The sequence below is a fragment of the Dendropsophus ebraccatus genome, chromosome 14 (assembly GCF_027789765.1).
Source record: "Dendropsophus ebraccatus isolate aDenEbr1 chromosome 14, aDenEbr1.pat, whole genome shotgun sequence".
Lineage (NCBI taxonomy): Eukaryota > Metazoa > Chordata > Amphibia > Anura > Hylidae > Dendropsophus > Dendropsophus ebraccatus.
In genome coordinates this window covers 53,720,111-53,740,956 of record NC_091467.1, presented here as the reverse complement: position 1 = coordinate 53,740,956, position 20,846 = coordinate 53,720,111, and the positions used below count along the sequence as shown (strand labels likewise).

At 51.3% G+C, this 20,846-nt stretch overlaps 2 non-coding genes and 4 pseudogenes across 2 annotated transcripts; all 6 read right to left on the bottom strand.

The window, feature by feature from the left end:
- Window positions 1–774: 774 nt before the first annotated feature.
- On the bottom strand, window positions 775–945 carry LOC138773431 (U2 spliceosomal RNA; annotated as a pseudogene).
- Window positions 946–6,413: 5,468 nt separating this feature from the next.
- Window positions 6,414–6,556, bottom strand: LOC138773665 (U2 spliceosomal RNA; annotated as a pseudogene).
- Window positions 6,557–7,522: 966 nt separating this feature from the next.
- Window positions 7,523–7,728, bottom strand: LOC138773623 (U2 spliceosomal RNA; annotated as a pseudogene).
- Window positions 7,729–13,573: 5,845 nt separating this feature from the next.
- Window positions 13,574–13,764, bottom strand: LOC138773307 (U2 spliceosomal RNA). The gene has a single exon (XR_011360014.1). It is a non-coding gene; the product is annotated as a U2 spliceosomal RNA (small nuclear RNA).
- A 950-nt stretch (window positions 13,765–14,714) lies between these two features.
- Window positions 14,715–14,905, bottom strand: LOC138773295 (U2 spliceosomal RNA). Its single transcript, XR_011360003.1, has one exon. It is a non-coding gene; the product is annotated as a U2 spliceosomal RNA (small nuclear RNA).
- A 962-nt stretch (window positions 14,906–15,867) lies between these two features.
- Window positions 15,868–16,041, bottom strand: LOC138773486 (U2 spliceosomal RNA; annotated as a pseudogene).
- Between the last annotated feature and the right edge of the window lie 4,805 nt (window positions 16,042–20,846).

Below are 20,846 nucleotides of genomic sequence, written 5' to 3'. Positions count from 1 at the left end.
ACTGCGTCTGCTTCCACCTGATGGATGGCAGACATACACGTCTCTGTCTCTGTCTCCGTCTCTGTCTGGCATACATGACATGCAGCTAGCTCTTTGGCTGGCTGTCTCTGTAGCTGGCTGGCTGTCTCTGTGGCTGGCTGCCTAGCTGGCTAGCTTATTATTAGTACCTACCTACCTACCTACCTATCTATCTATCTATCTATCTATCTATCTATCTATCTATCTATCTATCTATCTATCTATCTATCTATCTAATCTATCCTATCTATCCTATCTATTCTATCTAATGTATCTAATCTATCTATCAAAGAACATGGAGGGTGAATTCTCCCAGCTGGAGCCGTAGGCAGGCAGCATCAGCAGGATACATCGGCCGGCCACCAGGAAATCAAATCCAAAGGAAACGGTTTAATAAACTGCACCTACCTTTCCACCTACCTGCTCGGTCGCTTGACCGGCTGCAACTGAGCTGCTTGTTGTGCTGGCAGCTGTGTATAGCAGCAAAGCCTTGATGACATCACGTCCCGCGATGACATCACCAGCACTGGCCCGGCAGCCAAGTTGTAAACAACTCTGCCAGTTGGTTGCCATGGCAACAGAGGCCAGCAAGTCTTGGACAAACAAACTTTTCGTAGCCACACTCGGGCTAATTTTTCGGGGTCGGTCCACCTGCGCACAACACACTCGAGGGATGTTTCTTGCAAAACAGTAGTTTCAGGTGCAGCCGGCTTGTTTCCTTCTTCATTCTTTTGCTCTGTTTTTTGCAAACTCATTAGGGGGTGCACTGAACCTGGAGGCACTGCAATACCAGGTCAATGCCTGGAGAGGACAGAGCAAGCTCTTTTTCCATCTCCCTGTTCTAAAAATCCATTTAATATATGGTCCCCAGATAGGGGACGTATCAGATATTAAACTGATAAGAACAGATTTTTTGATTGAAAATATCTTTATTACAATCAGTCGTCGTCAGGCATACATAAACTGTGACGCAGCACAGTTCAATAAATAAGACACTACATACTCAGCACCATGGTACAACATACAGCACAGGCTCCCTACGCTATACATCATACCACCCGCTACACTAACATTCCCGCATACCTTAGCAATCCTAAAACAACAAACAATAAAGCAATACAGACAAGTGATGGGGTAAGGGGGGTGGGAAAGAGGGGGGTAGGGAGGGGAAATCACAGGCCCGAAGCTTTATTGAAAGACGACACAACACAAGGGGAGAGGGGGAAGGAGAGGGGTATCAATCCTCTTCTTCCTGGTCCGATCTGTCCATGATGGAATAGTCTCTGAGCAGGCTGTGGACCAGCCTGCGGCAGTCCAGAAAGGACATCCTCTCCTTCTTCAGAATGAGGCGGTTCCTGGCAAGCCATATAGCGTCCTTAAAACAGTTCATAAGGCGCCAGGCCTCCCGGGTTGCCTCATCGCCGAAATTCCCAGGGAACAGGCCGTACAGCACCGCGCAGTGCGTTAGCCTGTTCCTGGGCACGCAGTCACTGAGTTCAAGTTCCAGGGCGTCCAACAGGCCCTGAGCAAACGGACACTGCCAAAAGAGGTGCAAAGATGTTTCCTCCACGAAGGGGCACCGGGGGCAGTACCGCGTTTTGCACAGGTTGCGGGCATGCATGAATGACCTCAAGGGCAGTCCCCCCTGAATGGCCATCCAAGACAAGTCCTTGTGCCCGTTGGTCAACTTCGCCGAAGCCACATTAGTCCATACAGTCTCTGCGGTGGCCGCAGTGAGCCCTGGAACGAGCTCCATAGGGTCCTGTGCTCTGATGAGCTTGTGGACAGTTTTTGGCTTCCACAAGTCGGGCTTGAGTCCCTCCAGTTGGTGTTCCCTCACAAACTTGACGACGCCCCCGTAGAACCAGGGAGTGTGCCAGTTGTAAGGGATGGAGCTGTCCCACTTGTCCCAGCTCAGACCCCTCCAGAGGGGGAGGAGGAACAGGCGAGACATGGACCTGCCCGCAGAGCCATTTTTCTGTTGCAGAGTCCTCCGCACACAGTCACATACGAAGGCTGCCCGCAGCAAGGTAGGGATATCCGGAACACCTTTTCCGCCCTTGCGGGGTTCCTTGTACATCACGGAGCGCTTCACTCTGTCCATTTTGGAGCCCCAGATGAAACAAAACACGGTCCTGGTGATGGCCCTGCAGACGGTGACATGGGGGGGCCAGGCCTGTGCGGTGTACTGAAGCACAGGCAGAACTTCGTTCCTCAGGACCAATGCTTTGCCCTCAATGGTGAGGTGTCTGAGGCTCCACAGCCCGATCTTCGTATTGACCTTAGCCAATCGCTCTTCCCAGGACTTGAGGGCCGCGCCTTCCTTTCCGAACCAGACTCCAAGGATCTTGATGAAGTCCGGTTTGATGGTAAACGGGAAGGGGGCGGAGGAAGCCAGGTGCCACTCCCCGAAGAGCATAGCCTCCGACTTCCCGCAGTTGACCTTTGCCCCTGAAGCCTTTCCGAACTTCTCGCAGGTCTGGACGAGTGCGGTCACCGAACGCTGGTCAGCGCAGAAGACGGTCACGTCGTCCATGTACAGCGAGCACTTGACCTCGTGTCGATCGGGTCCGGGTACGGTGATCCCTCTGATCTCTCCGTTCTGCCGTATAGCCTCCGCGAAGGATTCTATAACACAAACAAAAAGGAGAGGTGAGAGAGGGCAGCCTTGTCTGACCCCAGAAAGAACCGGAAAGGGGTCAGTCTTCCAGCCGTTCACCAGTACCCTGCTGAAAATATCAAAATACATCACGTTAACAAAACGACAAAACATATCACCAAGTCCTAACCTACGCAGTGCCCTGCCCATGAACTCGTGAGAGACCCGGTCGAAAGCCTTCTCCTGATCAAGGCTGACCAGGGCCGCGTGTGCACGGCGGCTTTGGATGTAATGGACCGTGTCCCTCACTAGGGCGAGGCTGTCTGCGATCCTGCGGCCGGGAATGCCACAGGTCTGGTCCAGATGGACGACCTGACCGATGACCTTCTTCAGCCGGTTGGCCAGCACCTTGGCGAGGATCTTGTAGTCCACGTTCAAGAGAGAGATGGGACGCCAATTTTTCAAGTCACATCTCTCCCCCTTCCGCTTATACAGGATCGTGATCGTACCCTCCCTCAACGACGGAGGCATTCTGCCCTCCACCACCATCTCCTCGTACAGCTCCAACAGGTCCGGGCAAATGAGATCCCCCAGCGCTACATAGAGCTCCGCTGGGAGACCATCACTGCCCGGGGTCCTGCCAGGCCTAAAGGATTTAGCGGCAGAGAGCAGCTCCCCCACCGTCAAGGGGGCGTCCATGGCCGACGCACCTGCGGGATCAACAACGTTAGTGATACCTGACAGGAACTCGTCGGCCACTTCGGAGTCGGTGGTCTTCGGGGCGTAGAGGCTGCGGTAGAAGCTGGTGACAACCCCCATCACGTCCTCTTTGCCCTTCCGCAAACTTCCGGTCTCATCCCGCAGCTCAGTCAGGGGCGTGTGGCCGGCGTGGAGTTTCCTGAAAAAGAACGAGTTACATTTCTCACCCTTCTCCAGGTTCTCCACCTTGGAACGGAAGACGATTCGCTTGGATTCCTCCTCAAAGTGCCTTTGCAAGCTCTTTTTGGTCTCCTCCAGCTCCTCCTTCACGTCCCAGCCGCACCGGAGAAGGTCTTGCAGTGACCGCAGCTCGCGCTGCAGCCTCCTGAAGTCCCTCTTTCTTCCGCACGCCTGTTGACGACTCTTGGCCTGAAAGAAACTGCGAAATTGAACCTTAACAAATTCCCACCAATCACTAACACGCTCAAACATACATTTATCGTTGCGCCATACGATGTAGGCCTCTCTAAGCTCCTCCAGAACCTCCTCCTGAGCCAGTAGAGCACAATTCAGCTTCCAAGAGCCTGGGCCAGATGGGAAACCATGGCCCAGAACCCCTTGAAACAGAATGGCCCTGTGGTCAGAGAAGAAGCAGGGAACCATAGAGTGCCTAGTCTGCCTGACTGCTCGAGAGGCAAACACAAAGTCAATCCGAGAACGGAGCGAGCCATCGGGGCGGCTCCATGTATAATTAACAGAGCCGTTCCCGATGGACCCAACAACGTCCTGCAAGGATGCTTCAGTCACCATCTCGATGAGCAGTTTGGATGTGACATCCAACTTGACAGATGTCCCAGAACTGCGTCCGTCCGCTTCAATGGGGCAGTTGAAGTCCCCACCCAACACTACAGCCCTGGAGGTTGCGAGCTGGGCCCGCAGGGCCTGGAATAGTTCCAGACGCGCACCCTTCTCAGGAGAGGCATACACATTGATGAGCCTTACGGGCTCCCCCGCCCAAGAGCCGTCTGCAATTAGCAATCTGCCACAGACAAGCTCCTGAACAGAATCAAGTGTAAAGTTGCCTCCCCTGATCAGGATGGCGACCCCTGCGGACTTACAGTCGCCCCCGCCGGACCAGTAGGAGGGACCGTGGGACCACTGCCTGGCCAGATGGTTGTAGGACCTAGAAGAGGACAGAGCACATTCCTGCAACATATACACATCGCACAACTGAGCATTTAAAAACGAAAGAACTGTCTGGAATCTAGACCTATCTCTCATACTCCGCACATTTAAGCTAAAGATGGAAAGATTAGCCATGGGGAGAAAAGAAAAGGGTTAGTCACAGACTCATACGATACCACTCCGGTCGGGCGGATCCTCTTCTTCGGGGCCCGCCGGCCCGACCCATTCCCGTATGCACTCCTCCGGCGCCTCTTTCAGGTGTGCATTCTCTGGGACGTCCTCGAAGTCGAAAGCCTCCGGTTCGTCGACCAGATCCTCCACCACCTGATCCATGTCGCTTTCCTCCGGGAGGTCATCTTCGCAGACCTCGATGATCTTTTTCTTGGAGGTCTCAGCCGATGGGCTGTCCCTCACTTTCCTCTTCCTGTCGGGAACCACTGTGGGGACAAGAGGGGGAAAATCCTCCAAGGAGAGAACCACAGCAGCGGGAGGAAAGGTTAGTGCTGCTGGGTTGGGGGAGTGGGGTGGGAGGGTGGGGGTAGGGGCGGGGGACAGGGGACCCACTGAGGCAATGGGATAGGGGAGGGATTCCTCAGTGGGGGTGGGCGGGGAGGGAGAGGGGGGAGGGGGGGAAGGAGGGGAGGGGGAAGGGGTAGGGAGGGCGGGGGTGGGGGGAGGATTAGGGGCCGTCGTCCTCTTACCCTCCTTCTTCTTCTTCTCCTTCTCCTTGGGCTTCTGCGCTGCTTGGGCTACGGCCGGCTGCTGGCCGGTTGGAGCTTTGGCAACCACGGATGCCCAGGTTCTCTTTTCCCTCTGGGGGCAGGCCCTGTAGCTGTGGTCCGCATGGCCGCAGAGGTTGCAGGTTTTTGCCTTCGGACAGTCCTTGGTCCCATGCCCCGGCACTCGGCAGACTCTACAGGAATCTTCGCTGCAGTCCTTCGCCTGATGACCCTTCTTGCTGCATCTCCTGCAGATCTGCGGCATATCCGGGTAATAGATGAAGCCTGGAGCGTCACCCAAAGAGAAAGCCTGAGGCAGGTGCTGGAAACCGTCGTCCGATGACTCATCCCTGTTGAGCCTCACGACCACCGACCACTTGCCAGTCCAGAATCCAAGGCTGCTCAGGATCTTGGAGGGTTCCTTGACCACTGTGCAGTACCTTGCAAGGAATGTGGCGATGTCCTTGCCTGGGATGTACGGGTTAAGGATTGAAACCGTCACCCGCCTCTCCTCCCTTTGGATTAAGCAGTTGCTTACAAAGCGAGAGAAAGGGGATTCGGGCCTCGCTGCCTTTACCGCCTCCCAGTACCTCCTGCAGGTGTTGAAGGAGGCAAATGTCACATAGAAGATCCCCGTGAAGAAGAAAATGCTGAGGGTTTCAGCCTTGGAGAAACCCTGGTCCAGGACCATCTTCTTAGCGAACACATCCTCAGACATGTCCGGCTCTCTACCATCCACCTTCTTCAGTCGCATGGCCACCGTAGTGCGCATCCAGGGCCGCAGTGTAGGGACGCCTGGATCCGCAGCCTTGCTGGTCGTCGGCTGAGCTGGGGCGGCAGAGGAAGAGGCCTCCACGACCCGGACCTCCTGGCTCTTCCTCGCTTCCTTCTGCTGGGTCTTCTTCATCTCCGCTGCTGAAGAGGCCATCGCTTCTCCCAGTCGAGCTCTTTCCTGGAGGGCGGAGCTATGCAGATCCTCGTCGAAGGGGGCGGAGAGATGCAAATCCTCGTCGCCGGCTTCTTCGGGGTTCAGCGTCGTCCTTCTCGGGGTTCCGGGGCGTCTTCGTCGATCGTTCGTCGGTAGGCGGGATCGAAGTGGTTCTCCGGTCAAACCGTCGGGCACAGGACAATCGAGCAGCAGGCCGAGAGGAAGGTTCACTCTCGTTCCTGGGGAATAGCCCTACACCCAATAGCTGCAGTGAGCTTAAGACGAATTAAATCGCCGATGCCCAAAGGCCGAGTGCAGGGGGTACCCCAGGACCTGAGCCGTCAAGTCAAGGCAGTTCAGTAAGACAAGATACTACACTTGATCTTAGCCAAAAGGCCGAGAAGCGATGGCCACAACGGTTTCCCGAAAACTCCCCTTCTCGGACACCACGTCCTTCTTGTTAAGGCGAAGCCAGACATACATACCCTATTATGCGCTCCACCCTCTCAGATGGCGGACCGGACGTGCTTTCACACTGCATCTCCTATTGCCTAGCACTGCCTCTGTCTTCCTTTCTGCTCTCAAATCTGAATAGCTCCACCCCCCAATCACACTGCGTCTGCTTCCACCTGATGGATGGCAGACATACACGTCTCTGTCTCTGTCTCCGTCTCTGTCTGGCATACATGACATGCAGCTAGCTCTTTGGCTGGCTGTCTCTGTAGCTGGCTGGCTGTCTCTGTGGCTGGCTGCCTAGCTGGCTAGCTTATTATTAGTACCTACCTACCTACCTACCTACCTATCTATCTATCTATCTATCTATCTATCTATCTATCTATCTATCTATCTATCTAATCTATCCTATCTATCCTATCTATTCTATCTAATGTATCTAATCTATCTATCAAAGAACATGGAGGGTGAATTCTCCCAGCTGGAGCCGTAGGCAGGCAGCATCAGCAGGATACATCGGCCGGCCACCAGGAAATCAAATCCAAAGGAAACGGTTTAATAAACTGCACCTACCTTTCCACCTACCTGCTCGGTCGCTTGACCGGCTGCAACTGAGCTGCTTGTTGTGCTGGCAGCTGTGTATAGCAGCAAAGCCTTGATGACATCACGTCCCGCGATGACATCACCAGCACTGGCCCGGCAGCCAAGTTGTAAACAACTCTGCCAGTTGGTTGCCATGGCAACAGAGGCCAGCAAGTCTTGGACAAACAAACTTTTCGTAGCCACACTCGGGCTAATTTTTCGGGGTCGGTCCACCTGCGCACAACACACTCGAGGGATGTTTCTTGCAAAACAGTAGTTTCAGGTGCAGCCGGCTTGTTTCCTTCTTCATTCTTTTGCTCTGTTTTTTGCAAACTCATTAGGGGGTGCACTGAACCTGGAGGCACTGCAATACCAGGTCAATGCCTGGAGAGGACAGAGCAAGCTCTTTTTCCATCTCCCTGTTCTAAAAATCCATTTAATATATGGTCCCCAGATAGGGGACGTATCAGATATTAAACTGATAAGAACATTTTTTTTTTTTTTTTTTTTTTTTTTTTAAAACCATTCAGATGGTTAAAAGCGTAAAAAACAGCATAAACTGTTTCAAGCATAAACGCTTCTCCAACCATTTCATCATAATGGTCCTATTGTCATTTTAAACACCAAAAAAAACAGTAATATTACAAAATTATACACCACCTATACACACCTATTTACATACTTATTTACATATACTATACACTTATTTACATATAATCGCATACTAAACTTTTACCAAGAATCTCCACTTCTTAAACTTCCATACTCCCTCACTATCTAAGTCACCACCATGCTGTCTATCCCAAAGATATATTACATACAACCTAGCCAATATCAACCTCAAACATTCATTAACTGACACAAACTTTCTCCTAAACACCCACAAATTCCGCACATCCCATAAACTCTCCATCACACACGCCATAATCAACCACATTATTCTCTCCTTAACCTTACTAGAAGCACCCATACCAAACATTGCCACTCGCCAGTCTACAAAAGTCACACCAGCCAATTCTTTGCACAAACCTCCTACACCTTTCCATACATTATATGCATAATCACAGTCCCACATCATATGCCTCACTGACTCACTTGACCCACAACCATCCCTTGGACACACCTCATACCTAATCAATTCACGCCTCTTCTGTACTTGTCTCACCGGTAAAATATCATGCAAAGCCATCCATACCACATCATGCTGCTTATTTGACATACCCTTCACTCCCATCTTCTTCCAAACTGTCAAAGCCTCATCCGTCCTCAAACCACCAATATTGCACACCAATTCTCCCGCATCTATTCTTCTCATCACTTTCTTCTTTTCCCTAAAGTCACTCACAGGTACACTTAACAAATCAAAATCAATCACAAATTTTTCTACTTTCATATACCATGCTGGACACTTAAAAGCCACAGGCACACTTGCATCCCATTCTATCCATTTTAGCCCATACAACATCCATCCAGCCATATACCGTACCATACATCCAGCCTTATTCCCTTTCCCCAACAACACAATCAAAATTTTAATATAGCTAAGCCCTAAGAAAACCTGAAAATTCGGAAACCCCAATCCCCCATGCACACATGACTTATACACATATTCCCTTTTCAATTTCTCCATTCTACTACCCCACAAAAAAGTAAAACACATTTTCTCCGCCTTTTTCACGTTTCTCACCGCAAACGGAAACACATTCGCACAAAACAACACAATAGGTAAAATAACCGCTTTCACAACCAGCACCTTCCCCACTAAAGTCAGCTCACGCGTCCTCCAAAAATTCAGCTTTCGTTCAATCCGAGTCCCGCACTCATTCCAACTTTCATTCCCTTTCAAATCATCATTAAACTGGATCCCTAAAATTTTGATTGCACCCACTTCGCATTCCACCCCATCCATCCTTACCTCCTTATCCCCAAAACACTTAAAGACACACTTATTCCAATTAACTTTAAACGCAGACGCCCCACAGAAAAAATCTAACCACAATTTTGCCCTGTTCATGCTAGCCATATTATCACTCACCACCACAATATCATCCATATAACCCAGCACCTTCACATTCTTACCAGCACTCCCCGGTATCAATAATCCTCTCATCAGTTTGTCACCCCTTATACCACACAACAAAGGCTCAATCACACTTACAAACAATATCGGGGACATAGGGCAACCTTGCCTGACCCCCGACCTCACTCTCACCTTACTACTCAACACCCCATTTATCAACACCTCGCTTGTCACATCTGCATACAAACTTCTCACTACATCCACAAACTTCTTTGGAAAACCCATTCTCTCCAACACTCTAAACATAAAATCATGCGATACACGATCAAACGCCTTTTCAAAGTCCACAGCCAACACCATACACTTCTGCTTTCTATCCATACTATCACCAAACAAATCCCTCAACAAAAACAAGTTATCAGTCATACTTCTCCCAGGAATCGCACACACCTGATCCACACCAATCACCTGATCAATTACCTCCCGCATACGCCCGCACACAATCTTACTAAAAACCTTATAGTCCGCATTCAACAAAGTAATAGGTCTCCAATTCCCCAAGCACATTTTATCCCCTTTCTTGTATATCAAAACTACCACTCCTTCTTTCATTGAAGCACTCAAAACATCATTTTTCCACATATACTGACACACCTCACACATATCCTTACCCATAATCTCCCATGCCTTCACATACAATTCAATTGGAATCCCATCTTTCCCTGGCGTTTTATTTTTCTTTGCACTCATCACTGCACTTCTTACTTCCTCCTCAGTCAGCTCCTCACACAACAATTCACCATCACTCTCCCTAAGCTTACTCTCCAGACCATTTAGTACCTCACCTACCAAACCCTCATCAATCCACTTGTGTTCATATAATTCACCATAGAAACTTTCCACTTCTCTTATAACCTCTTCACCCACCACACACTCTCCTTCCTTATTAACCACCTTATCCATATCATTCCTCCTCCCACACACTTTCTTAAAGAAAAAACTTGTACATTTCTCATTCATATCCAGATGCTCTACTTTTGACCTATAAATAATCTCTTTACCCTTTTGCTCCATCATTTTCTTCATTTCACTCTTTGCATCCTCCAACAGATCTTTCACCTCCACCCCATTCATACTTAATTTATGCAACCAATCAATCCTCACACTTAACTCTCTATATTTGTTCCTCAAAATAGCCGCCTTTTTATATCCCCATTTCCTAAAAAATTTCTTACACTCACCTTTCATCCAATCCCACCACTCTAAGATACAATCATATTCATGCTTCCTACCCTGCCATCCCCTATAAGCACACTTGAACTCATCCATAGCTTTCATCTCCTCAAGTAACTTAACATTCAGCTTCCATACACCTTTACCACACACTCCTTTTATTCCACATGCAAATACAGCTTTCAAATAATCATGGTCCGAAAACGGAACTGCCTGCTGAAAAAAAGACAAGCATTCCAAATTTTTTGAAGCGAGGATATAATCTATCCTAGATTCCACACCTCCCCTGTCAGCTCTATACGTCGCAGGTGGTGACTTTCCCAATTTACTCACAGCTGCATCAACCAAAAGAAAATCAGCAATCAAGTGATTAACCCTTCGCCCAGTGATATCCAGCCCAGCACCCTCTGTGACACAATTCAAATCTCCCGCCAAAATTACTGGAATTCTCCCTGGCAAAAACAGACACAGTTTTTCAAACAGACTTGCCCTTTCCTCTTTTGCCGTAGGAGCATACACATTACAAATCCTTATCTTACAACCCTTATAAACCACCACCGCCATAACACACCTTCCCACCTCCACCACAATATAACTCTCTAACTTGACTTCCCTACTACCCAACAAAATCCCCACACCATCATTTTTGTTCTTATTAGAACCGGACCAAACATACTGCCCATAAGGCCAGTCCTGGTCCCCCAAAGAGTCCACAATGCCACACTCCTGCAGACAGACAATATCAGCTCCCAGACCTCTGACATAGTCCAGGACTGCAGCTCTTCGGGCCTTAGTTTTTATCTGCCTCACATTCACGGATAGGACATGACATGCAACTTCGGCCACCATGTTTTCACTCGGAGCGCAAGTGGACTATAGACGCCCCATCTCTCTCTCATCCTTCTTCTCCGGGACACCGGCAACCTGATGTAAAGGCCAATGTCCCTACTCCTTCTAAAAAAGGAACATCCGTTGGAATAGTTGACACCGGATAAACAGCGTCCCGACCAGGACTTACATCACCTTCACTAGACGGCGAAAGCAAAACTCTCGCCCTTTTGGGCGCCAAGTCCAGGGCTTCCTCCAAAGGCCTTGTAGAGGAAAAATCCCCCTGGCCACCACCTCCACTTTCCAACTCTGCCGGGCTTTCACTCCAGGAGAGAGTGGGAGTTTCAGGCCCCGTGCCTTCCACCTCCCCCTCTCCTTGCACACTGGCTTCATGAGAGATTTCACTCTCCACCGGGGACACCTCCATCTGCACAGTCTCCTCCACCTCCACACGCTGCTCACTCTGAGGCCTTTCTTGGCCAGAACCCACCACCTCTGCATAACGCCTTCTTGTGCGCAATTCACAATCCTTGAAAACATGACCTTCACCACCACACACATTGCAGACAATTGCGTTTGTACACTGTCCAGCCAAGTGCCCTCCCTGATGACACCGTCCACATTTTGTCTCTGTGGCTTTACAATCCTCTTGCATATGCCCAAAATTCTTACATTTACGACAAAATCTGGGTGCATTGGGAAAGAACAAATATCCTCTGTCCCTTCCAATGGCAAAATTCAAGGGAGGATAGCGAATCCCACCAGGACTCTCTGGGTCTTCATGGAAAATTACGAAAAACTTATATTTTCCCGTCCACAAGGATTCACTGTTTTGGACCCTGTGAGAGAAGCTAACAGCCGCACAATGTCTTCGCAAAAAGGCCACAATGTCTTCCTGTGGTACATGGGGGTTATACATAAAGACCACAAGCGGCACTTCTCCCCTGCTGTATAAAACCGTAAAGGTTAGGCCATCTAAAACGGACTCAGCAGATTTCTCCTGGAGCATGCGGTACAATTGGTGACAATATGCAGCAGCGGTAAAGACCAACACAAAAGTTCCTTTCTTAGGATCTTGTAGGCACAAAATACTTTCGCGCTTTACATTCAGGGTATGATACAAAACATCATTCACCAATACCTTCAAACTGAAGTGCTCCTCCTTCCCGGCTTCCACATCAATCCTGAATCCGTTCTTGACCCGAGGTTCCCCGGTCCCGGCATAGCGCACCTTGACGCCCATGGCTGCGATCGCTCTCTCTAGTCTTCAGCCGCCCCCAATGGGAGCTAAGCTTCCGACACCCTTCAACCAGACCAACACTTGGTCTTAGCCAAAAGGCCGAGAAGCGATGGCCACAACGGTTTCCCGAAAACTCCCCTTCTCGGACACCACGTCCTTCTTGTTAAGGCGAAGCCAGACATACATACCCTATTATGCGCTCCACCCTCTCAGATGGCGGACCGGACGTGCTTTCACACTGCATCTCCTATTGCCTAGCACTGCCTCTGTCTTCCTTTCTGCTCTCAAATCTGAATAGCTCCACCCCCCAATCACACTGCGTCTGCTTCCACCTGATGGATGGCAGACATACACGTCTCTGTCTCTGTCTCCGTCTCTGTCTGGCATACATGACATGCAGCTAGCTCTTTGGCTGGCTGTCTCTGTAGCTGGCTGGCTGTCTCTGTGGCTGGCTGCCTAGCTGGCTAGCTTATTATTAGTACCTACCTACCTACCTACCTATCTATCTATCTATCTATCTATCTATCTATCTATCTATCTATCTATCTAATCTATCCTATCTATCCTATCTATTCTATCTAATGTATCTAATCTATCTATCAAAGAACATGGAGGGTGAATTCTCCCAGCTGGAGCCGTAGGCAGGCAGCATCAGCAGGATACATCGGCCGGCCACCAGGAAATCAAATCCAAAGGAAACGGTTTAATAAACTGCACCTACCTTTCCACCTACCTGCTCGGTCGCTTGACCGGCTGCAACTGAGCTGCTTGTTGTGCTGGCAGCTGTGTATAGCAGCAAAGCCTTGATGACATCACGTCCCGCGATGACATCACCAGCACTGGCCCGGCAGCCAAGTTGTAAACAACTCTGCCAGTTGGTTGCCATGGCAACAGAGGCCAGCAAGTCTTGGACAAACAAACTTTTCGTAGCCACACTCGGGCTAATTTTTCGGGGTCGGTCCACCTGCGCACAACACACTCGAGGGATGTTTCTTGCAAAACAGTAGTTTCAGGTGCAGCCGGCTTGTTTCCTTCTTCATTCTTTTGCTCTGTTTTTTGCAAACTCATTAGGGGGTGCACTGAACCTGGAGGCACTGCAATACCAGGTCAATGCCTGGAGAGGACAGAGCAAGCTCTTTTTCCATCTCCCTGTTCTAAAAATCCATTTAATATATGGTCCCCAGATAGGGGACGTATCAGATATTAAACTGATAAGAACAGATACTACACTTGATCTTAGCCAAAAGGCCGAGAAGCGATGGCCACAACGGTTTCCCGAAAACTCCCCTTCTCGGACACCACGTCCTTCTTGTTAAGGCGAAGCCAGACATACATACCCTATTATGCGCTCCACCCTCTCAGATGGCGGACCGGACGTGCTTTCACACTGCATCTCCTATTGCCTAGCACTGCCTCTGTCTTCCTTTCTGCTCTCAAATCTGAATAGCTCCACCCCCCAATCACACTGCGTCTGCTTCCACCTGATGGATGGCAGACATACACGTCTCTGTCTCTGTCTCCGTCTCTGTCTGGCATACATGACATGCAGCTAGCTCTTTGGCTGGCTGTCTCTGTAGCTGGCTGGCTGTCTCTGTGGCTGGCTGCCTAGCTGGCTAGCTTATTATTAGTACCTACCTACCTACCTACCTACCTATCTATCTATCTATCTATCTATCTATCTATCTATCTAATCTATCCTATCTATCCTATCTATTCTATCTAATGTATCTAATCTATCTATCAAAGAACATGGAGGGTGAATTCTCCCAGCTGGAGCCGTAGGCAGGCAGCATCAGCAGGATACATCGGCCGGCCACCAGGAAATCAAATCCAAAGGAAACGGTTTAATAAACTGCACCTACCTTTCCACCTACCTGCTCGGTCGCTTGACCGGCTGCAACTGAGCTGCTTGTTGTGCTGGCAGCTGTGTATAGCAGCAAAGCCTTGATGACATCACGTCCCGCGATGACATCACCAGCACTGGCCCGGCAGCCAAGTTGTAAACAACTCTGCCAGTTGGTTGCCATGGCAACAGAGGCCAGCAAGTCTTGGACAAACAAACTTTTCGTAGCCACACTCGGGCTAATTTTTCGGGGTCGGTCCACCTGCGCACAACACACTCGAGGGATGTTTCTTGCAAAACAGTAGTTTCAGGTGCAGCCGGCTTGTTTCCTTCTTCATTCTTTTGCTCTGTTTTTTGCAAACTCATTAGGGGGTGCACTGAACCTGGAGGCACTGCAATACCAGGTCAATGCCTGGAGAGGACAGAGCAAGCTCTTTTTCCATCTCCCTGTTCTAAAAATCCATTTAATATATGGTCCCCAGATAGGGGACGTATCAGATATTAAACTGATAAGAACAGATACTACACTTGATCTTAGCCAAAAGGCCGAGAAGCGATGGCCACAACGGTTTCCCGAAAACTCCCCTTCTCGGACACCACGTCCTTCTTGTTAAGGCGAAGCCAGACATACATACCCTATTATGCGCTCCACCCTCTCAGATGGCGGACCGGACGTGCTTTCACACTGCATCTCCTATTGCCTAGCACTGCCTCTGTCTTCCTTTCTGCTCTCAAATCTGAATAGCTCCACCCCCCAATCACACTGCGTCTGCTTCCACCTGATGGATGGCAGACATACACGTCTCTGTCTCTGTCTCCGTCTCTGTCTGGCATACATGACATGCAGCTAGCTCTTTGGCTGGCTGTCTCTGTAGCTGGCTGGCTGTCTCTGTGGCTGGCTGCCTAGCTGGCTAGCTTATTATTAGTACCTACCTACCTACCTACCTACCTACCTATCTATCTATCTATCTATCTATCTATCTATCTATCTATCTATCTAATCTATCCTATCTATCCTATCTATTCTATCTAATGTATCTAATCTATCTATCAAAGAACATGGAGGGTGAATTCTCCCAGCTGGAGCCGTAGGCAGGCAGCATCAGCAGGATACATCGGCCGGCCACCAGGAAATCAAATCCAAAGGAAACGGTTTAATAAACTGCACCTACCTTTCCACCTACCTGCTCGGTCGCTTGACCGGCTGCAACTGAGCTGCTTGTTGTGCTGGCAGCTGTGTATAGCAGCAAAGCCTTGATGACATCACGTCCCGCGATGACATCACCAGCACTGGCCCGGCAGCCAAGTTGTAAACAACTCTGCCAGTTGGTTGCCATGGCAACAGAGGCCATCAAGTCTTGGACAAACAAACTTTTCGTAGCCACACTCGGGCTAATTTTTCGGGGTCGGTCCACCTGCGCACAACACACTCGAGGGATGTTTCTTGCAAAACAGTAGTTTCAGGTGCAGCCGGCTTGTTTCCTTCTTCATTCTTTTGCTCTGTTTTTTGCAAACTCATTAGGGGGTGCACTGAACCTGGAGGCACTGCAATACCAGGTCAATGCCTGGAGAGGACAGAGCAAGCTCTTTTTCCATCTCCCTGTTCTAAAAATCCATTTAATATATGGTCCCCAGATAGGGGACGTATCAGATATTAAACTGATAAGAACAGATTTTTTTTTGATTGAAAATATCTTTATTACAATCAGTCGTCGTCAGGCATACATAAACTGTGACGCAGCACAGTTCAATAAATAAGACACTACATACTCAGCACCATGGTACAACATACAGCACAGGCTCCCTACGCTATACATCATACCACCCGCTACACTAACATTCCTGCATACCTTAACAATCCTAAAACAACAAACAATAAAGCAATACAGACAAGTGATGGGGTAAGGGGGGTGGGAGAGAGGGGGGTAGGGAGGGGAAATCACAGGCCCGAAGCTTTATTGAAAGACAACACAACACAAGGGGAGAGGGGGAAGGAGAGGGGTATCAATCCTCTTCTTCCTGGTCCGATCTGTCCATGATGGAATAGTCTCTGAGCAGGCTGTGGACCAGCCTGCGGCAGTCCAGAAAGGACATCCTCTCCTTCTTCAGAATGAGGCGGTTCCTGGCAAGCCATATAGCGTCCTTAAAACAGTTCATAAGGCGCCAGGCCTCCCGGGTTGCCTCATCGCCGAAATTCCCAGGGAACAGGCCGTACAGCACCGCGCAGTGCGTTAGCCTGTTCCTGGGCACACAGTCACTGAGTTCAAGTTCCAGGGCGTCCAACAGGCCCTGAGCAAACGGACACTGCCAAAAGAGGTGCGAAGATGTTTCCTCCACGAAGGGGCACCGGGGGCAGTACCGCGTTTTGCACAGGTTGCGGGCATGCATGAATGACCTCAAAGGCAGTCCCCCCTGAATGGCCATCCAAGACAAGTCCTTGTGCCCGTTGGTCAGCTTTGCCGAAGCCACATTTGTCCATACAGTCTCTGCGGTGGCCGCAGCGAGCCCTGGAACGAGCTCCATAGAGTCCTGTGCTCTGATGAGCTTGTGGACAGTTTTTGGCTTCCACAAGTCGGGCTTGAGTCCCTCCAGTTGGTGTTCCCTCACAAACTTGACGACGCCCCCGTAGAACCAGGGAGTGTGCCAGTTGTAAGGGATGGAGCTGTCCCACTTGTCCCAGCTCAGACCCCTCCAGAGGGGGAGGAGGAACAGGCGAGACATGGACCTGCCCGCAGAGCCATTCTTCTGTTGCAGAGTCCTCCGCACACAGTCACATACGAAGGCTGCCCGCAGCAAGGTAGGGATATCCGGAACACCTTTTCCGCCCTTGCGGGGTTCCTTGTACATCACGGAGCGCTTCACTCTGTCCATTTTGGAGCCCCAGATGAAACTAAACACGGTCCTGGTGATGGCCCTGCAGACGGTGACATGGGGGGGCCAGGCCTGTGCGGTGTACTGGAGCACAGGCAGAACTTCGTTCCTCAGGACCAATGCTTTGCCCTCAATGGTGAGGTGTCTGAGGCTCCACAGCCCGATCTTCGTATTGACCTTAGCCAATCGCTCTTCCCAGGACTTGAGGGCCGCGCCTTCCTTTCCGAACCAGACTCCGAGGATCTTGACGAAGTCCGGTTTGATGGTAAACGGGAAGGGGGCGGAGGAAGCCAGGTGCCACTCCCCGAAGAGCATAGCCTCCGACTTCCCGCAGTTGACCTTTGCCCCTGAAGCCTTTCCGAACTTCTCGCAGGTCTGGACGAGTGCGGTCACCGAACGCTGGTCAGCGCAGAAGACGGTCACGTCGTCCATGTACAGCGAGCACTTGACCTCGTGTCGATCGGGTCCGGGTACGGTGATCCCTCTGATCTCTCCGTTCTGCCGTATAGCCTCCGCGAAGGATTCTATAACACAAACAAAAAGGAGAGGTGAGAGAGGGCAGCCTTGTCTGACCCCAGAAAGAACCGGAAAGGGGTCAGTCTTCCAGCCGTTCACCAGTACCCTGCTGAAAATATCAAAATACATCACGTTAACAAAACGACAAAACATATCACCAAGTCCTAACCTACGCAGTGCCCTGCCCATGAACTCGTGAGAGACCCGGTCGAAAGCCTTCTCCTGATCAAGGCTGACCAGGGCCGCGTGTGCACGGCGGCTTTGGATGTAATGGACCGTGTCCCTCACTAGGGCGAGGCTGTCTGCGATCCTGCGGCCGGGAATGCCACAGGTCTGGTCCAGATGGACGACCTGACCGATGACCTTCTTCAGCCGGTTGGCCAGCACCTTGGCGAGGATCTTGTAGTCCACGTTCAAGAGAGAGATGGGACGCCAATTTTTCAAGTCACATCTCTCCCCCTTCCGCTTATACAGGATCGTGATCATACCCTCCCTCAACGACGGAGGCATTCTGCCCTCCACCACCATCTCCTCGTACAGCTCCAACAGGTCCGGGCAAATGAGATCCCCCAGCGCCACATAGAGCTCCGCTGGGAGACCATCACTGCCCGGGGTCCTGCCAGGCCTAAAGGATTTAGCGGCAGAGAGCAGCTCCCCCACCGTCAAGGGGGCGTCCATGGCCGACGCACCTGCGGGATCAACAACGTTAGTGATACCTGACAGGAACTCGTCGGCCACTTCGGAGTCGGTGGTCTTCGGGGCGTAGAGGCTGCGGTAGAAGCTAGTGACAACCCCCATCACGTCCTCTTTGCCCTTCCGCAAACTTCCGGTCTCATCCCGCAGCTCAGTCAGGGGCGTGTGGCCGGCGTGGAGTTTCCTGAAAAAGAACGAGTTACATTTCTCACCCTTCTCCAGATTCTCCACCTTGGAACGGAAGACGATTCGCTTGGATTCCTCCTCAAAGTGCCTTTGCAAGCTCTTTTTGGTCTCCTCCAGCTCCTCCTTCACGTCCCAGCCGCACCGGAGAAGGTCTTGCAGTGACCGCAGCTCGCGCTGCAGCCTCCTGAAGTCCCTCTTTCTTCCGCACGCCTGTTGACGACTCTTGGCCTGAAAGAAACTGCGAAATTGAACCTTAACAAATTCCCACCAATCACTAACACGCTCAAACATACATTTATCGTTGCGCCATACGATGTAGGCCTCTCTAAGCTCCTCCAGAACCTCCTCCTGAGCCAGTAGAGCACAATTCAGCTTCCAAGAGCCTGGGCCAGATGGGAAACCATGGCCCAGAACCCCTTGAAACAGAATGGCCCTGTGGTCAGAGAAGAAGCAGGGAACCATAGAGTGCCTAGTCTGCCTGACTGCTCGAGAGGCAAACACAAAGTCAATCCGAGAACGGAGCGAGCCATCGGGGCGGCTCCATGTATAATTAACAGAGCCGTTCCCGATGGACCCAACAACGTCCTGCAAGGATGCTTCAGTCACCATCTCGATGAGCAGTTTGGATGTGACATCCAACTTGGCAGATGTCCCAGAACTGCGTCCGTCCGCTTCAATGGGGCAGTTGAAGTCCCCACCCAACACTACAGCCCTGGAGGTTGCGAGCTGGGCCCGCAGGGCCTGGAATAGTTCCAGACGCGCACCCTTCTCAGGAGAGGCATACACATTGATGAGCCTTACGGGCTCCCCCGCCCAAGAGCCGTCTGCAATTAGCAATCTGCCACAGACAAGCTCCTGAACAGAATCAAGTGTAAAGTTGCCTCCCCTGATCAGGATGGCGACCCCTGCGGACTTACAGTCGCCCCCGCCGGACCAGTAGGAGGGACCGTGGGACCACTGCCTGGCCAGATGGTTGTAGGACCTAGAAGAGGACAGAGCACATTCCTGCAACATATACACATCGCACAACTGAGCATTTAAAAACGAAAGAACTGTCTGGAATCTAGACCTATCTCTCATACTCCGCACATTTAAGCTAAAGATGGAAAGATTAGCCATGGGGAGAAAAGAAAAGGGTTAGTCACAGACTCATACGATACCACTCCGGTCGGGCGGATCCTCTTCTTCGGGGCCCGCCGGCCCGACCCATTCCCGTATGCACTCCTCCAGCGCCTCTTTCAGGTGTGCATTCTCTGGGACGTCCTCGAAGTCGAAAGCCTCCGGTTCGTCGACCAGATTCTCCACCACCTGATCCATGTCGCTTTCCTCCGGGAGGTCATCTTCGCAGACCTCGATGATCTTTTTCTTGGAGGTCTCAGCCGATGGGCTGTCCCTCACTTTCCTCTTCCTGTCGGGAACCACTGTGGGGACAAGAGGGGGAAAATCCTCCAAGGAGAGAACCACAGCAGCGGGAGGAAAGGTTAGTGCTGCTGGGTTGGGGGAGTGGGGTGGGAGGGTGGGGGTAGGGGCGGGGGACAGGGGACCCACTGAGGCAATGGGATAGGGGAGGGATTCCTCAGTGGGGGTGGGCGGGGAGGGAGAGGGGGGAGGGGGGGAAGGAGGGGAGGGGGAAGGGGTAGGGAGGGCGGGGGTGGGGGGAGGGTTAGGGGCCGTCGTCCTCTTACCCTCCTTCTTCTTCTTCTCCTTCTCCTTGGGCTTCTGCGCTGCTTGGGCTACGGCCGGCTGCTGGCCGGTCGGAGCTTTGGCAACCACGGATGCCCACGTTCTCTTTTCCCTCTGGGGGCAGGCCCTGTAGCTGTGGTCCGCATGGCCGCAGAGGTTGCAGGTTTTTGCCTTCGGACAGTCCTTGGTCCCGTGCCCCGGCACTCGGCAGACTCTACAGGAATCTTCGCTGCAGTCCTTCGCCTGATGACCCTTCTTGCTGCATCTCCTGCAGATCTGCGGCATATCCGGGTAATAGATGAAGCCTGGAGCGTCACCCAGAGAGAAAGCCTGAGGCAGGTGCTGGAAACCGTCGTCCGATGACTCATCCCTGTTGAGCCTCACGACCACCGACCACTTGCCAGTCCAGAATCCAAGGCTGCTCAGGATCTTGGAGGGTTCCTTGACCACTGTGCAGTACCTTGCAAGGAATGTGGCGATGTCCTTGCCTGGGATGTACGGGTTAAGGATTGAAACCGTCACCCGCCTCTCCTCCCTTTGGATTAAGCAG